We start from the raw sequence: 18,301 nt of genomic DNA, 5'->3' as shown, positions 1-18,301 counted from the left end.
TATGTTATCACTTTGTTCCAACCCCCAATTAAAATGTTTTAGCATACCTCTTCATTTGTTAGAAAGGACCAGCCATGATGTACACGGCTCCTAACACACCACCACTACAGAAACTTGACATTTTACACAGCAGGTCTGACTAAAAATAGGAGGAAGTTGCATTTAGAAACTTAATGTACAGTTGGTGCAGTTCACGCAGAGTGGACATGGAAGCTGCAAAAAGTGTCTCATAGTCACACAAAACTATGTGGAGAACCATGATCACAGCACTGTGCATATGAATTTATTTACTGTAGGGATCTACTTCCAAAACAGTAGTAGAAGATCTATGAGTAGCATGCTAAGCATCAATCTGCATTCATACACAAAATGTCACATTAACAATTCTGTTCTGGAAGTCATGTTACAAAAGAAGATGTGGTATCAATCTACAAGTGTAGGACCTTGAATATATATGTCCCACTATGATGTACCACAATTTGTTCCTTTTTTACAAGACACAGGACAGGGGGTAGTCAGGGTATTCATTGTCTCTCCCCATGTGCCAAGGAGAAACTCCTTTAGCTGTACATCTATTCTGTAACCCTAGAAGCACTGACCCAAAATGAATTAAGCATTGTGTGTTTAGAAATATCAAATTTTAAGAACTTACAGGCTGAGCCTAATGCATAAAGGTTGTCTGAGAATTGGGGAAAGAAAATACAAGCCCCCAATTATTCTGCCATCACAGGCTATGCTTTTGTTCCTTTTGTTGAAGAGACTTGGGTAAGCATTACTACAAAAACATACTAAAATGAATAGCAAATGGCATTTTAAAAAGCTTCACTTCCTACATAGGGTAGACTTGAGAGCAAGGGGAGTAAGCATGTAGGAAGGAGAGTACTTGAAGAAAGAAATAAAAGCACAGTAGCTGGCCCTTCTCTGCAATAATATTATCAGCCTGCTGAGAGCAATTACAATAGCACAGACAGCACTTGCTTTATTGTGACCTTATTGAATTAAATCTGAGAAAAAAACCTCTGCGATTCAGCAGGGAATTTATTAGAAAATTTTAATGCTAACTTAAATTTGATCCAAAGGCCTCAATATTAAAGGTCATATCCATTACTATACAGTGGGAAACCTTGGATCTCTCTGTTCCTATTTCTACTCTTTTTCAGTTTATTTTCTTTTGTAAGAGTAGGTCAGATTCTCCTTCTCCCAGATTTGCAGCACTGTATTTGAGGCATGAGACTGCTATTTACATTTTAAAAAGCCTTAGCCAGCAAGTCAAATAAAAGAACTCTAATCTCACCTTTAATGAAAACTTGAAAACAAAAACCAAAATCAAGCAGCACTGAAGAAACTCATGCAATACAAGCTATATTTTAACCCATTTCGTGGATATATAAAACATGTAACCTGATTTTCACTCAATTACTTGCCACAGCCCTCCTGATGAACTGCCATCACAACAGGGAATCACGTATGGACAGACTACTAACTTACACAGATAGTGTAAAGGCTTTGTGTTTGTATGGCAGCAAGCACCCCCTACCAAGAGCCTTCAGCTTTACAACAGGAGAGGCACACGCTAAGCAACAGTGAAAAATAAAAAAGTGCACCCTGTAGCTTTGCACTCTGTCTGAATGAAAAAGTATTCCTCACAGATTTTCAGAATAGCTATGTGAAGTGACTCTTCTTTTAGCTGAAGACTTAGGAAAGAAACAGAAACATATAAGGACTGTACTTGACCAAAAGATGAAAAAGACCATGAGTTCTTCTTTTACACTGTATTTTCAAGCATCAAACTGTATGAGAGGGGGAAAGCTCATGTTCTCATATGCTTATATAATTTTGGAACTTACGTGGTATCAACTTCCAGAGTACCTTGAGCTCTTAGGCACCTATATAAAACAGCATAAATGTTTGAAGACAAACCTGGATCTTTGCTATCATTCTGCTCAGGTATCCTCTGAACAGATGAGCCACCTCTCTTTTGAGCCTATGAGAATATACATTATGGATGTTCATTACACTCCTTACTTTCTCTGTAGCCTTGGTACTCACTTGATGCAGGATGTCTGAGGAAGGGAGGAAGGTTAAGTGCCAAGTCTCCTGTACCAGGCTCACTTAGGTTTTAAAATATACCCCACTTCATGATGTGGTAGCAGAATTTTCAGTCTTCCTCAAAAGTACTGGAATATCTGCAAATTGAACTGGTTTAACCTACTGTTCAGGCTATGCTGGCATTAAATGTATTTTTGGAGGATAATGCATGAATATCTTTTGTGAACTTAATTCACACATCATTGTAACATTCTTCACTAACAGCAAAACTAAGTTTAATTTCAGATACATCTCAGGTTTCTTAGCAAGTTTGAAACCAAAAAGGCAAATACAGTTTGAATGCCACTGAAAGGTCACCACTCATTAAACTAATGACTTGTGTTCACACATTCACACACTGGCCCAAGCTTACCTTCTAGACATTGATGCAAACAACCTCTGGCTCAGAACCTGCACAGCACAGTCTGGGCTGATACACTCCATCAGCTCCCAGGGTGCCTGCTTTCAAACCTACACATCACATATTCACACAAGCACCCTATTGCAAAGCCCTCTACACACACAGTGAATGTATTTAATCTGCCATGCTAAAGAAGTGGGCTATGATTTGTCTTCTGAATTGCTTTACCCTTCACAAAGAGACTGATGACACATCCATGCTTTTACACAACCTGATTTGGTAACCACTGTAATTTTGTTTGTTAGATGGCTGTGTCTTAGCTGGCTCGTCTCATGCAAAAAAGGAGCACGAGGCTCTATTTATTACTTTTAATTCTTGCAGGAAGTCAACAAAATGGCTTCTAGACTAAAATCAAAACAGGTAATACTTTGTCTTTTCATATAAAAGCCTTGATGTTAGACTACAGACACGTTGGTTTTGTACATCAAGTATAACATCGCTGAGTCTGATTTTTTTTTTTCAGGGTATGAGCAACACATAAGTTATTAATTTAGTAAGGTGAGGACAGGACTTACAGAAACAGAAAATTCAATTGTGACACTGGGTTGGATGCCATCAGGGTTCATACTGGTGTTCAGCTCCCCTGTTTGGCAGATGTTTTTCTCTCATACAAGCTCAAGCAAGCAAAAAACCCCATTAATCTATTGACAGTAGTTTTCAATTAACGGTATCTTATTTACAATATGGACGGATACAGTATTTTGGAGTAAATATTACACAAGGATCTAGAACAAAAGAGGTATGAGGAACAAGAATTCAGACACTTCTGATCTTGAATTGCTCAAATGACAAAGAATTTTGCTACCTGCATCAAGAACTGGATGTTTAAATCAGATCTTTTGTCTCCTAGGAATTAGACACTGGTGAATTTTTACATAGCCCTTGAATAAAAGGGTTTGCTATCAAGTTCTTCTCCTTCTTATTTTTCTTTCCAAAATAAGCATTTTCCTAATCTCATTTTCAACTTAAAAAAATGGTGCACCTCTAACTTTATGTAAAGTATAATTTAATTCTACAGCATTTCAGATAACTAATTTAGTGAACAGTTCCTTCTACAAGTAGCATTGTCATGTTAGGCCCTACACAACATGATATTAAAATAATTGATTTTGTATCATATTTGAGTCCAACAACATTACTAATTTTTAATTTCAATTTTTGTATGTTTACTTGAAAACTTCTGTTCACCTTTAATATCTCAATTAAAAAGATAAGTAAAATTGCAAACCCCACAAACAGCTGCTTCCTTACTTCTCTCTTACGTTTGCATTCACACTGGCTCTGACTTAACGTGCAAATAACAACATCAACTATTGAGTCTTTCTTCACTGTTCATTACTCAGTATTTTAAATACTTATATTGTCTCCAGTGTGGCTCATAAAGCACTGTAAGAGTGACACAACGTGGTCAGCATCCTGCCAGATCATTGTCTAAGAAGTTATCTATAGTCTTCAGCTACTTGGACCTAGGGACAAAAGAGAAGACATCAAGACAGAAGATAAAGGCACACCCACTGAGATAGACAGTGTTGTAAGACTTACAGTGTCATGGTTTAATTCCTGCAGTAAGCATACTTTGGGAACCTGGGCAAACGGTTTAGTTCCCTACGCACTGAAGTCTTTAAACATAAGCCTAAATGTAAACATTTAGAAGCAGCCTCCTTAATTTCCTCCTCAATATCTTATGGACAGGCACGTGTTGAAATACACAGTTAAAATCAGAGTGCCTTGATCTCCCATACTTCACTGTTACTTCTGTAAAGGAGCAGTAGCAGGAGGAATTCTCTCTGCCCTCTGACTTCCTTGGACAGCTGGAGAAGGGAAGCACTCTCAGTGCTCACAAGCCCCTTGGGACAGCATAACAAATGCATGTGTACTGATATACCCACAGAATTAGTAGCAATAAAACTAGCACTTTGAAAAGACTTTCTTTTTTTTACCCATAGAGTACATATAGTAAAGATATTTTACTGTCAGTGTGCTAGTTATTCAATACTATTCTACAGCACAACTTTAGATACCAATTTTTCTTCCTCCTCCCTCATGAGCACACATAGAAATCATTTAAAAGCAATTTACATCAGACTGCTTAAGGAGACCCTTAAAAATATAATGTATGGAGTTAACCATTGGCATGATTTATTATTTAAGTTCCACTGTTATAACTTGACAATTAAGAAATATTGATAAATGTAAACACATTATTGATGTCAATTAAAATGTACAAGATTGATTAACCTCCCAGAGGTATATTGGTACAAGCAGTTAGAGAGTAATCACCCCCAATAAGTTTTCACTACAGACAAAAGTGCATAGAAATTAGACTGCTGTGAAACAAAAAGTACTTTCAATTAAAATTAAGATAATTTGAACACAGAACCAAAGCATTGGGTCAACAGAAAAATCAACAGAATTACAAACATAATCTGCATTAATGTGAAAGGCTGAGGTCACATAATGCTCTCATCAACCATACAGTTGGATGAAAATATGCTTAAAAATTATCAAAGCAACTGCTTAGCAAGTAAATTTATGGCCCTAGGAGAAGGACTATGAAAGTATTTTCTGGCCTCTACATTGTAATATTCGTAACTGCCCTAGAGAAGGATAAGATTGGTTAGAGGATAAACATCAGACTTTTGTTTCAAAGTACATTTTTATGTACATTCTACAGGTGACTGAATTATAAAGGTGAACTTTAAACTCCACTTAGAAGTGTTTTAGTTCCTGCAAAGCCAACAGTCTAAGGGCATTCAAGCAGTCCATACCTTGGAGGAAGGAAGCATGTATGGGACATACCCCAGAGAGAACAACAGGATTAAGTCAATTTGTGTTTTAAATGTGACTGAGAGAGTTTGGGCTCCTTCTTTCATTTTCTTTTTACCTGCTTTCAGAATTAATGTACTGGCATAATGCCTGTCACCAAGATGAAGGGCACTGCAGCTATAGCTTTTAATGACCAAAAAAACCCCAGGCTCAGCTCAGAAAGCACAGAGCTAAAGTCAGCAGCAATGCACCAGTACCAAGGAGACTGCGTAAACACTAAAACTCTCTGTATACTCTTGTCTAGAAAACAGTTCTCCCTGCTTAAACTTCCAAGGATCAGACATGCTGATACTGGAGTCTAACAACATTCTTCCCTAAAGCTTGGCCTTCATCATAACTTCATGGATCAAACACATTTCCCTCAAATAAAAGCAACTTAATTCTGAGACACTAGACAGAATTGAAATGACTGCAAAGAAGATAAAATTGAAATCTAACACATCAATGATAAACATTCTTTGTTTCCAAGAGCTTTGTGTGAAAGCCACATATGTGTTTATGGTTATTGTAAAGATAAAACTTGATCACTGTTAATTTACCTGGCTGCAAAATTCAGTCAAATGATATGACTTACAGAGACCACATTTGGTATTCAATGGACACCCACAGTGGACCCCCAGAACACTACAATACATGCAGACACACCAGACAGGACTGTGAAGAAGGCTGATTAAAAACAAGTAAACTTTTTTCCCAAGTTTTTATTAAATGACAGTTAAAGTTGGTGGGTTTTATAAATAAGTTTCATTTTTGACAAGCAATTTTAAAATAAGAAAACAACTGGTACTATGGAAGAATTTTAGTGACTGAACCACAGAAGAACCACAAAAATAAAATGGGGAAAGCCATCTGGCTTGTGAAGCCAGATTCTTGGAGAAAAGAGGACAACAGAGATCTTTGCAGACTGGCATTATGCTGAAAATGAAGATGAGAATAAATTCTGTAGTCCTGACAAACTATCTGTGGGAGAAACAAAAAAGGCATCTGATTTAGTACACGGGGAAGGTTTTACCTATTGTATTTTGTGTCTGCTGAATCGAGAAGCATGGCCATCTGAAAGGCCAGAAAAGAACACAAGTAGCTTAAGGAGGAGCCCTCTTCCCTTCTTTAGCTGTTAAGGGAAAAACTGTAACTATAATATGCTGAGTCTCACTGAGCATGGGAGGAGAGGTTATTTAAAAAAGCACTGTACCTCAGGTACAGGACTAGGTGACTTGTCAGACAGTGAGGGTACCAACACCAACATCATCATTCTGAATTACTGCAGTTCAAGGCAGCAGAACACAGTTCTGAGGATCTGATGCAAAGTGTCAAAGCTCCTCCTGGAGGGCAGTGTGCCTGCTCAGCTGCGGTGCCACTGACCCTCATGCTGCCTCCTTTCAGTCAGCAAACTGAAAACCAGGGAGGACAGGGAGGAGAGTTTTCTCAACAAGGAAAGTGAATAAAACAACAACAGATTAAAAAGCATTCAGCAAACTCTGGGAGATCAAAACAGAGATCACTGTTGTTATAACAGCACTGTTGTGTCTCTCATTATTTTTCAAAAGTCCAGAACAGCAATCCCTTTCATTACCCCTGAGTCTAGCTGGGCTTAAAACTGGTTTACCCCATGGAAACACCACTGAAAAGGAGCAGACAGGAGAGATCTATGTTCTTGCATGAATGCAAGTCACAAATACATTGGAAAGTCTTTTACATTGTTATATGTTTCATAAGTAACACATAGAACTGCCATGCTTCTCCTTCTCCTATTCAGTAAGTAAAAAAAAAAAAAAAGACACCCTTCACCAATGTTCACAGACACACAGATACCACACAACAAAAAAGACAAAGTTCCTCAAAGTCATTATCTTTCTTGCTAGAAGCTCAAAGTACAAACCCTCCCTTCAAGTAGCACCACTACAAAACAGAATGGACAAGCATCAACTCAAGGTCTCAGTGAGAAACATGGCAGAAGTCATTTGAGCTGGAATCAAAACTACCAGCATTTATCCCTGGAAGTGTTCAAGGCCAAGTTGGATGGGCTTTGAGCCACCTGGTCTAGTGGGAGGTGTCCCTGCCCATTGCAGGGGACTGGAAGGTTGGAACTAGATGATTTTTAAGGCCCCTTCCAACCTAAACCATTTTGTAATGCTATGATTTTTATCTTCCCCCTCTTGGCAGTATTTTATATTTATACTAGGATACGCATGTGTTTGCTGTTACTCGCCTAATCTGGATGAGGTGTCTTGAAGTTTTGTTGGAACAGATACTCCTATGATCTGCATTTGTCTACAGACTGAGCATAAGCCCTTGAGACACCAAACATGGGGAAGCAGAAAGCATGAAAGGACAAGGGGTAAACCAACACATCTCCTGCAAATGTGACCTTTCCTTGCTTCTGAAACTTTCTTTAGCCCATACTGGTTCCATTAGTACTGCTGTTTCAAGAAGCTACTGACCAGCCAGGCTGGTGAAACATTTTTGTATGTGGAAGTTTATACCAAGCATCTACTTGATCAGATACGACGTACTGCGAAGCCAAACTGCTCACTAAAAAGTCCTTCTCCTGTCCTTCAGACAGTTCTCCTCTGTGCATAACATCAGATGCTCAGAGCTCTGAATGCATTATGTAACTACTTATTATTTATGGCAAGGCCCCAATCTCCTGGACAAGCCACTAAATAAATGTAAAAAAAATAATTTCATCTCTTTATGAGAGATAATTAAAGTATTTTAAAAGCACCTGCCAACACTCAACAGCCTTTATCTTTTTTTTTTTTAAGGAAAGGTTACTGCATACATCAAATGCTGCATTTACATTAAGGCCTCCAGACCAGAAGACAAAGTCTCATTTTACCTCTGAATTGCCTTTGCTTGTAGCCTAAAGATTACTTATAATGCAGAGTCTAATCTGATATTTAATATTGCAGCAGGCTGAACCTGCCACTTGTAATTTAGTCCGCAGCATAGAAAACACCCAACCACTTGTAAAAATACAATTCTTCATCTCCATCAGGAGAGTTAAATGAAAGCCTGAGGAATAACACTGCTCTGGAGACTCAAACAGGTGTAACCTGGAGAGCAATGCTACCTGAAAACAGGTAAGATGTCTGTCATAGTTCCTGAGCATACAAATACTGGAAATTAAGTTACTATGACAGTTCTGGGATACTGATATCTGCTACAATACTGCATATCTCCAAAGCTATTCCACGTGCAAAGATGAAAAAGCTATTTGAAAACGCTGGCTAAAGGGGACCTCACTGCTAACACATTCTGCAAATGGCAAAGTTCTGATTCACTTGGGTTTCTGTTTAAATTTACCAAACCTTCCTCAAAGTCACCTCTACTGCATTTTTTTTGCTTCATTCTCCCTCCTTTTCCCCACTATTCACCCCAGCCCTTATGGATATTTAATGGACGTAAAATGCCTTTACTGGAATACAAAATTAGTATAATTCTGAATTGAATGCCTCAGTTCAATTTTGCTTTCAGGCTTTCTTTTATTCACTAAAAGACATATACACTTCCCCCCATTTGTACCTCTGCAAGTAAAGGACACTGAAACTTCAGCTACTTTAAAGATTTCTGTTTCCTTCTTGATTGCATTCTTCCTTGTAGGTTGCTATTACATGAGAAGAAATATACAAATGTATATTTCCAGTTATATTTTCAAATCACACCAAAAGTAAATACAACTTGAACATAACAAATGTTTAAATTCAGTGTTTGGCTTTGCCTCAAGCTTCCAGCACAGTTTTAGTAAATTTATATAGGGAATCAACCAAGTGAGAACTCATGATCTGCTAAAGCAATTGCAAACTGACTACCAGTACTGCAACAGTCCAAGAGCAAGATAAGTGCAGGAGGCTTATGGCAACCATTTGCTAAATTCTATGTGCTACTGCAAGTATTTAGAAGTGTATAGATTCTTTATTACCTTCAAAAACTGATATTGTGCAGTGACTTGTTAAAGCTTTTTTAATAGGATCTTTTTCAGCTATCTGATCATGCCATCCACCTCCTGCACTTCTGTGAATGAGGTATCTGAAAACTGTTTCCTTCTTCTTTCCTTCCTGCTTTAACAAACTAAATGGCTTGAAAGGTAGGAATAGTGCTCTCTGTGCATAATGTTGGCTATATCCTGGTTGGAACATGTAGGTGCAGCTGTAATAAATAAAGAAAAAAAAAGAAAAAAAAAAAGAAAAAAGAAAAGCAGAAAACTTCCAAGGACGCTCCTCTTACACGTGAGCTGTAGGTCTATAAATTTTTGTAGAAAAAGAGGTACTAGCCACTATGAAGCTGCAAATTCTGAAAATTCTAAAAAAATAATAAAAAAAATTCAGGGAGCTTCTCGAGAAAAGCAGTAAATTAACCTGTGATTTTACAGCTTGCTTGCAGTGACAAACTTGGTAATGAGAAACCATATTAGAGCTCCAACATTAACTGATTGTCAGGAGGAAAACATGACTTGCCAATACCACATACATTCCTGAACAGTGTGTGGGTGCTGCACCTTGTTCTTGAAGGGCCTAAAGAGTTTTTCCATCTATTCTTCCCTTTTGGCTTCAAAATTGCTGATATCATAATCAAATATATTATACAGTATTTTGCAACTTTCCTACATATTCATAGAATTTAGAAAAAAATTACTTGTAGACTAAATCTACCAATAAGAATTATCATAATGAACCTTCTCCTACTAAGGCATCCATCCTACAGTGCTTTCACAGAATCACCTGGGCTGGCCAAGACCTCCAAGATCATCAAGTCCAACCATAACCTAACACTGACAAAACCTTAACTAAGATATAACCCCAATCACTATGTGTATACAACTCTCAAATACCTCCAGGGATGGTGACTCCACCACTGCCCTGGGCAGCCTATTGCAATGTCTGATAGCCCCTTCAGTGAGGAGATATCTCCTTATATCCAGTCTAAGCTTTCCCTGGTGCAACTTGAGCCAATTACCTCTTGTCCTATCACATGTAACTTCACTGAACCGACCGATCCCCACCTCTTTACAACCTCCTTTCAGGTATCTGTAGAGAGTGCTAAGGTCTCCCCTCAGCCTCCTCTTTTCTAGACTACATAACCCCAGCTCCCTCAGCTGCTCCTTGCAAGACTTGTGCTCCAAACCCTTCATCAGCTTTGTTGTCCTTCTTTGGACATCTCTAGTAGCTCAATGTCCTTTCTGTAGTGAGGGAAACAAAAGTGAACACAGCACTCAAGGTGCAGCCCCAGCAGTACAGGAGTAAGGTCACCTCCCCAGCCCTGCTGGCCACACTATTCCTGATACAGGCCAGGATGCCATTGGCTTTGCAGTATAAACACAGGTATCTTCGGATACACAGAACATTTCTTGAAGGCTGAGAATTTCCTTGAGACAGTCTATTCTAATGTCACAACTGTGTAAACTGGTACCAGTTCCCTGAATGCACAACAATAAGCTTTCAATCCAGAAATACACACAACATGTCATTTACTATTTACCTGCTATTGCTGCAGATCAATCACAGGATTACTAGAACTGAACTGTGGAAAACAATGGCAGTATTTGCTGATAAAGCCACAAAGGCCAAGCAATAAAATCCAAAGCAGGTGCAGTAAGATAAGGTCCCTTACCTTTTGTGGGTTTTTTTTTCAGTAACTACAACTGAAATTGTTTGTTTTGTTAACAGTTATTAAACATGCTTTAATATTTACACTGTTTGTATTAACAGAAATATGCTTCCCTTTGTTGTGGCTATATTATGATCAGTTGATAACAAGTGCTGTATTAGCACAGTTCTTCAGAATAATTTCCACTTCCATTCAACAGTTATTTGGCTCCATGATACTTCTAAGATGAAATATTGCTAATTAAAGACCCAAGAAGGCTCAGTATTGGCTACAGAACTGCACTGGCAACATGGCTTGCTTAAAAAAAATAATCCAGAAGAACTGTTCAACTGTTCTTATTTTACAGTTTCCAAAACAGTGCCATACTAATGATTTTTACTAGAAATGGCAAGTGTAAAGAAGAAAACCAAGAATATAAGACCAAAATCATAACGTGATTTGTGTTGTAAATGACCTTAAAGACCATCAATCCTCCCTGCATGGGCAGGGACACCAGACCAGATTGCTCACAGTCCTGTCTAATCTGGACTTGAACACTTCCAGGGAGGGGACATCCACAACTCTGCACAACTTCTCCAGTGTTTCACCACCCTCACACAAAAGAGTTTATTCCTAATGTCTAACCTAAGTCAACCCTCTTCCAGTTTAAAGCCATTACCTTTTGTCCTATCACTACAGGACAAAAAGTGCTAAAAAGTTCCTCCACAGCTTTCCTGCAGGACCCTTCGAGTGCTGGAAAGCTGCTATAAGGTCTCCATGAAGCCTTTTCTTCTCCAGGCTGAACATAACAATTCTCCCAGCCTGTCTTCACAGGAGAGGTTCTCCAGCCATCTGAGCTTCTTTGTGGCCCTCCTCTGGACTTGCTCCAACAGCTCCACGTCGTTCCTGAGTTAGGGGCTTCAGAGCTGGACACGGTACTCCAGGTGAGGTCTCAAGAGAGTGCAGCAGAGCGAAAGAATCACTTCTCTTGACCTGCTGGCCACTGTTGTTTTGATGCAGCTCAGGATAAAGTTGGCTTTCTGGGCTGCATTTTCAGCTTGTGTTGTGCTCCTCACCAACCACCATCCCACATCCTTCTCCTCAGGGCTTCTATAAATCAGTTGCCCACCCACCCTCTATTTGTACTTGCTATTGCCCTGACCCAGGTGCAGGACCTTGCACTTGGCCTTGCTGAAGTTCATGAGGTTGGCATGGGCCCACCACTCAAGCCTGGCAAGGTCCCTCTGGATGGCATCTCTTCCTTCCAGTGTGTTGATTGCACCACACAGCTTGCTGCCATCAGAGAGCTTGCTGAGGGTGCACTGAATTACACTGTCCACGCAATCAACAAACATATTAAATAGTACAAGTCCCAGTACCAAACCTTGAGAAATGCCGCTCATCAGTGGTCTCCATTTGGACATCCATTTGACCACAACTTTTTGAGTGCGACCATCCAGGCAATTTCTTACCCACCAAGTGGTCCATCCATCAAATTGATATTGTTCCAGTTCAGTTAGCAGAATGTCGAGCACGACAGAGTCAAACACTTTGCACAAGTCCAGGCAGATGATGTCAGCTGCTCTCCCCTAGTCCACTGACGCTGGGACCCAATCATAAAAGGTGACCAGATTTGTCAGGCACTATTTGTCTTTGGTGGAGCTATGCTGATTGCCACCAACCAGCTCCTCATTTTCTATGTGCCTTAGCAGAACCTTCAGGAGGATCTGCTTCATGATCTTGCTGGGCACAGAGAAGAGACTGACTGCCCTGTAGTTCCCTGGGTCTTCTTCTTTTCCCTTTTTAAAAACGGGGGCTCTTTTTCCCTGTTTCCAGTCAGTGGGAACTTTACCAGATTACCCTGACTTTTCAAATATGATGCACAGTGAATTGCAACTTCATCTGCCAGCTCCCTCAGGAGCCAAGGATAGATCTCGTTAGGTCCCATGTTCTTGCACAGTTTCAGGTTCTTTAGATGGTCTTGAACTTGCTCTTCCACTACAGTGGGCTGATCTTCCTTCTCACAGTCCCTACCCTTGCCTTCTGTGACTTGGGTGGTGTGGTCAGAGCCTCTGAAGATGAAGACTGAGGTAATAGAAGTCACTGAGTACCTCAGGCTTCTCAATAGGCTGCATGACTATCTCTCCTGTTTCCTTCTGGAGATGGCTTACATTGACTCTAGTCTTCCTTTTATCACTGAATACCTACAGAAGCTTTTCTTGCTACCCTTGATGTCCTGTCTAGATTTAATTCTATCTGGGCTCCAGCTTTCCTCACCTGATCCCTGGCTGTTAGGACAACTTATTTGTACTCCTCACAGGTTGCCTTTCCTTGCTCCCACCTTCTGTAGACTTTGTTTTTACATCCAAGTGTGTCCAGAAGCTATTTGCTCATCCATGCAGGCCTCCTGCTATTCATGTCTGCTTTCCTCTTTCTTGGGATGCACTGCTCCTGGGCTTCGAGGAGGTGATTCCTGAATACTGACCAGCCCTCTTGGGCTCCTCTCCCCTCCAGAGCTTTACCTCATGGTACCCCACCAGCAGATCTCTGAGGAGCTCAAAGTCTGCTCTCCCGAAGTCCAGGGGAGTGAACTTCCTTTGTATTCTCCTTGTTCCCCTAAAGAGCCTAAGTTACATCACTGCATGGATGCTGCAGCCAAGGCTGCTCTTCAGTGTCACCAGCCCACCCTAATTAATGAGAACAAGGCCCAGCATAGCATCTTTTCTCACTGGGTTCTCTACCACTTGGAGAAAGAAATTATCATTGATGCATCCCAGGAACTTCCTGCACTGCTGGTTCATTGATGTGTTCTCCCTCCAACAGAGATTGGGGTGGCTGAAATTTCCTGTGACCAGTGCTTATGAATGCAAAGCTGCTCCAATCTCTCTACAGAAGACATCATTCCACTTGGTTTTCCTTGGTTTGCCTGTAGCAGCCTCACTATGACAACATCAGTCCTTTAACCCTGACCCATGAGCTCTCAGTCTTCATCCCCACAAGAAGCTCAACAGACTCCAGCTGGGCACTGCTGGAGGTTGACAAATATTCCTCTTCTCTGCCTGTCCTTCCTAAAGAGCTTGTACCCAACCATTCCCACACTTCAGTGGAGTCATCTCACCATGTTTCAGTGATGCTGGTGACATTGTAACCCTGCAGGCATGCACATGAATAACTCCTACTGTTTGTTCCCCATGCTGTGTGTACTTGCACACTTGTGCAGTCTCACACAAAGGATGACACGGGCTATCATGAAGGCACAGCATGAAGTACTTCATTAAAGGATATGGAGCTAAAGTTACTATACCAAGCTAATAATGCAAGGATTAGAATGCACTTGAAACAAGCTGTAAGTATGAACAATGCTGCAAGTGCTCAATATTTAGCATATCAGTGGCACCCTTCTCATAGTTCAAAATCACATTCCTTCATTCTTCTACACATCTGAAGGGAATCATGAGAGAGGTCAAGCTGGAGGAAGAAAAACTCAAATTTATGAAAACTAAAAGTCTTCACTGTCTGCCCCTTCCTGTAGAAAGCATGATGACCAGCCAGCTGCAGAGGAAGCAGAATCACACATCCTGCCCCTCTAACTGCGCATGGTGCAACTCCTGTCTCCATGCTAAAGGCTTGTGAAAACCATGATTCTAACAAATCTGGATTATTCAAAAGGACAAACAAAGGCTGTGAAATGTCAAATCTATTTCACTGAAGACTGCTGCATTTGTGTGATGTCAAAAGCAGTATATTTGATACTGAAGCCTTCAGAAGTGCCAGGAAAACAGAAATAATCCTTCCAAGCTGGACAAGATGATGACTGGTAATTTCCAGGTGCAAGCTAAAACTAAGAATAAAGTACTGTGAAGGAATATATAGCAACTAAATGCCCTATAAATTTAAACAGGGATTTAATTAGAGCACATGGGCCTAATATAGCTTTTGAATTTCACTTTTATGCTTTCAGTTCAAAACTTGACAGCATGCCACAAAGAAAACTAGCGAATAATTTAAAACACTCAGTATTATCCCAGCTTCAAAGTGGCTTCTCTAAATCTTGAATCCCAGCAACATCAGTAACATTTCAGCAGTCATTCTCCTAACACTGAAATATTCCAATGATGGAAACTCGCAAATGAAGTCATAATATCATAGTTGAGGAATAGCTGTTACAACTATTCTCAAAGGATTTCAAGACTTAGCATCAGAATTTTTTAAAAATTTGTATTTCAAACTTACTTGTGACAGTGCATTTCTTAAAAAGCCCTTCTTTAAAGGGAAGACACCACTAATTGTGCTGTTTACACAGTAAACACAAAAAAAATCTCCACAGTGTTCAGAAAAGAATCAGAGTAGTTCCTTCCTTTAGCCAGACGAGTTTTAAATTGAAACCAATAACAACCAGAGGAGGACTAGGGCAGAGATTAATGTTCCTCCATGCTTTTCAGCTTTATAAAGCTACTTTTATAACATTCAAGCAAATTGTACAGTGATTGACATGAACAAAATGACAGTAATCTGTCACTATTTCACATTTCCCACTAGGCTGATCCACATAGTTATTTATGAACCTTACACTTCAATGGTCACTTTGATGACTGAACCATAAATTAGAATATAAAGTGAATATAAATTTAATTTTAGAGTAACAACAAATTGTCAGCAATGTGGGATATTATTTAATTTCTATTGACACACTATGAAAAAGTCAGCAATACCAAGATGTGCTACATCTTAATAATCCCCAAACTTTGTGAAAAAACACACACTAGAGCTCATGTTTGCTTCAGTGCTTCTGCATTTAAAAATAAAACCACTTCATATTATGCTTGGTTAGTTTTAAATATGAAGTCTTAATAATGTCAGTTGACTTCATTACTTAAATCTTCAATTAAACAGGGAGCAAGGATTAATTTTTTTCAACAGAGCATGATTAAATTTGACAGCAAGCAATGAATTTAGAAGCTAAGGTTTTTAATAGTTCTGATGGAAAGCTTACTTTTAAGATAGTGTTGGTACTTTCCAATATTCATCTCGTTTTCCAGCTGAAAATGAGATGACCCTGAGATGTAATAGAAATTCTGCAAACAGTAGTTCTGTTTTTTCCAGAAACTTTTTTTTTCTCTAAGGGGAGGTGGGTAATGAGTCGGAAAAAAGTAATCCTTATTACCCAAGGAGCAAGAAGTCTTACAGGGACTCATGACTCAAAAATTATCTTGATAAACTAATTTTGTTTTATCAGGTTATTTTCTGTTAAGAACTCCATTGTTACTATCTGTTGCTCCCACAAACATGTAAGAAATACACACACTTCCAAAACTGAACACAGCATGATGATACTTTGGAAAGTTTTTAAAAGTGTGACATTAAAGATATATTTAAAACTAGGTTTCACTGGTTTAGCAGTGTTACAATTGGGAAATTGTGTCAGATTCTCTTTAATATTCCTTGCTTTTCAAATATATTTTTCCTTGAATTCTTACTAGGAACAATAAAATATGATCCAATTTAGAACTACTTTAGCTTTAGCAAATTGGTTTCACATGTGAGAGAAACCACTAAAATAGCTGTGATTTGAAACAACAAATAAACAAGCAAAACTCTGAAGTTATAGGAATTACTGAGCTCATTCTGCATTATTCTTGTACATCCCAGTGACAAAGATAGGTTTAAATAACAAGTATGTAGTAGAAAGATAGGCATTTAATGTTGTTTATTTGACAAGAATTTGATGATAATATATTTAAGATACTGATCTCAATCTTAAGAAAGATTTCTTAAAAAATAGCTTTGTCATTACTAACTACAAAGCAGCAAAATGGGGAAAAATGTGTAGTAGATTACAATTGTCCTGATTATTTAATGAATATATCAGAACACTTTTACCAGTGTAAAAATTGGTATATCAAAGTTACCTATTGTTCATTCACAGGCTTATTAGAGATACTTGAGTATGTACAGGCACATATATTTGTTTATGTCTGATCAAAATGTTCACTAGCAACCAATGAACTAAAAATGTTCTTAAACCCTATACTCCTTTACAAATAAGAGCAAGTGGGTATACCAGTCAGAGATGAACCAAGCCTGCCTGCCCTTCCTCATCTTTCCAAGGCAGCCAAAAGAGTTATTTGATTCTGAGGGGTAATCGTTAGGCTAAAAGAAAACTTCATTAAAGGTACAAAACAACACCCATGTCTGAGAAGCAAATGAGTCTGTCTTGTCAAGAGTCTTTTTTCAGGGCAGCAAGGTAATCTGGGTGTCTACAGGACCCCAACAGGAGAGATTTTACTTTAAAACCTATTCCAGATCTATTATGGCTCAGTTCAGTCAGCAGAACCATGTTTTGGAAAAAAATAAACAAAAAAAAAACCTGGAAAACATTTATTTTAACATGACTTGCCTATCATCTGAGTAAGAACTGCCTGTTTTTACTTATGCTCATAGAACCAGCGAGAGCCAAGCTCTGCCCACATCAAATCAGGGCACCTCAAAACTAAGGCACTACAAACCAGGGTCCTTGTTTTAGCATTCTCATTTTAGCATATGCATCTATGAAGCAGGAACAACATTACACACCTATCTCAAGTGCTTTGATACCTTGAAATGAACTCTTCAGAAAAAGAAAGTACTTGATATTATAAAAGAGCTCTGCCAAGTAGGTTCTAGCTCAGTTATTTTTGAAACAAAAAGTACACTTCAGTCATTCATTTCATGGCAAAACAGTTACAGTGGGAGCCTCACTAATGCTTTACTGATCTCTTAAAATTACAGTGTTTACATTCTTACAGCCTTCACAGAGCATTTCCCGACAGGTAGACAAGAATTTATCTTAGCCACTATCTAGAAGAGATTTTCTGTAGCATTTTACTATGAGAGATCCCATGTCCACAAATTGTTATCTCTTTGATGCAGATTTCTGTAAGTGGCAGAAGTGCATTCTAATGTTTTGGCACAACCTCCTTCATGATTTTCTCCAGCCTCTAATACCTCCCTGGAGAACACTGGATATCAAGGCTCTACAAAATAAAACCTCAAAAGAGGTTTTTTTAAAAAGAAAGAGCTGAAAATGCTACTCACCACCTACAGGTAACAGAAAAAGCATCCCGACATTTTAATATAAATGTAATGAATCAATACAATGTGAACTGCTTCTATGGCAGCACAAAAGAACACCTGTTCCTGGGATAAGACATTTTAAAAAATAACTTAATGTGCTCCAAACTATTCATTCTTAATTGCAAAACTGAAGGGTTCAGCTTCCTATGGTTATAACAATCCAGCTAACTGACCTGCTGGTTGTTATAAGAATTATGTTAAAATAGACTATGAAGGAACAGGTTCACATATTCACTTGATATTTAATAAAAGTACTACTGAGCTCTG

The 18,301-nt window shown here is 38.9% G+C and overlaps 1 protein-coding gene across 2 annotated transcripts in view; it reads right to left on the bottom strand.

Moving 5' to 3' along the window:
* The window catches only part of LYRM4 (LYR motif containing 4), an 87,618-nt gene that overhangs the window by 51,206 nt on the left and 18,111 nt on the right, over positions 1-18,301 (bottom strand). The window lies entirely within an intron of this gene.

Source organism: Calypte anna, chromosome 2, assembly GCF_003957555.1.
Source record: "Calypte anna isolate BGI_N300 chromosome 2, bCalAnn1_v1.p, whole genome shotgun sequence".
Taxonomy (NCBI): Eukaryota; Metazoa; Chordata; class Aves; order Apodiformes; family Trochilidae; genus Calypte; species Calypte anna.
The sequence above is the reverse complement of the archived record's forward strand: the minus strand, read 5'-3'. Positions and strand labels throughout refer to the sequence as shown.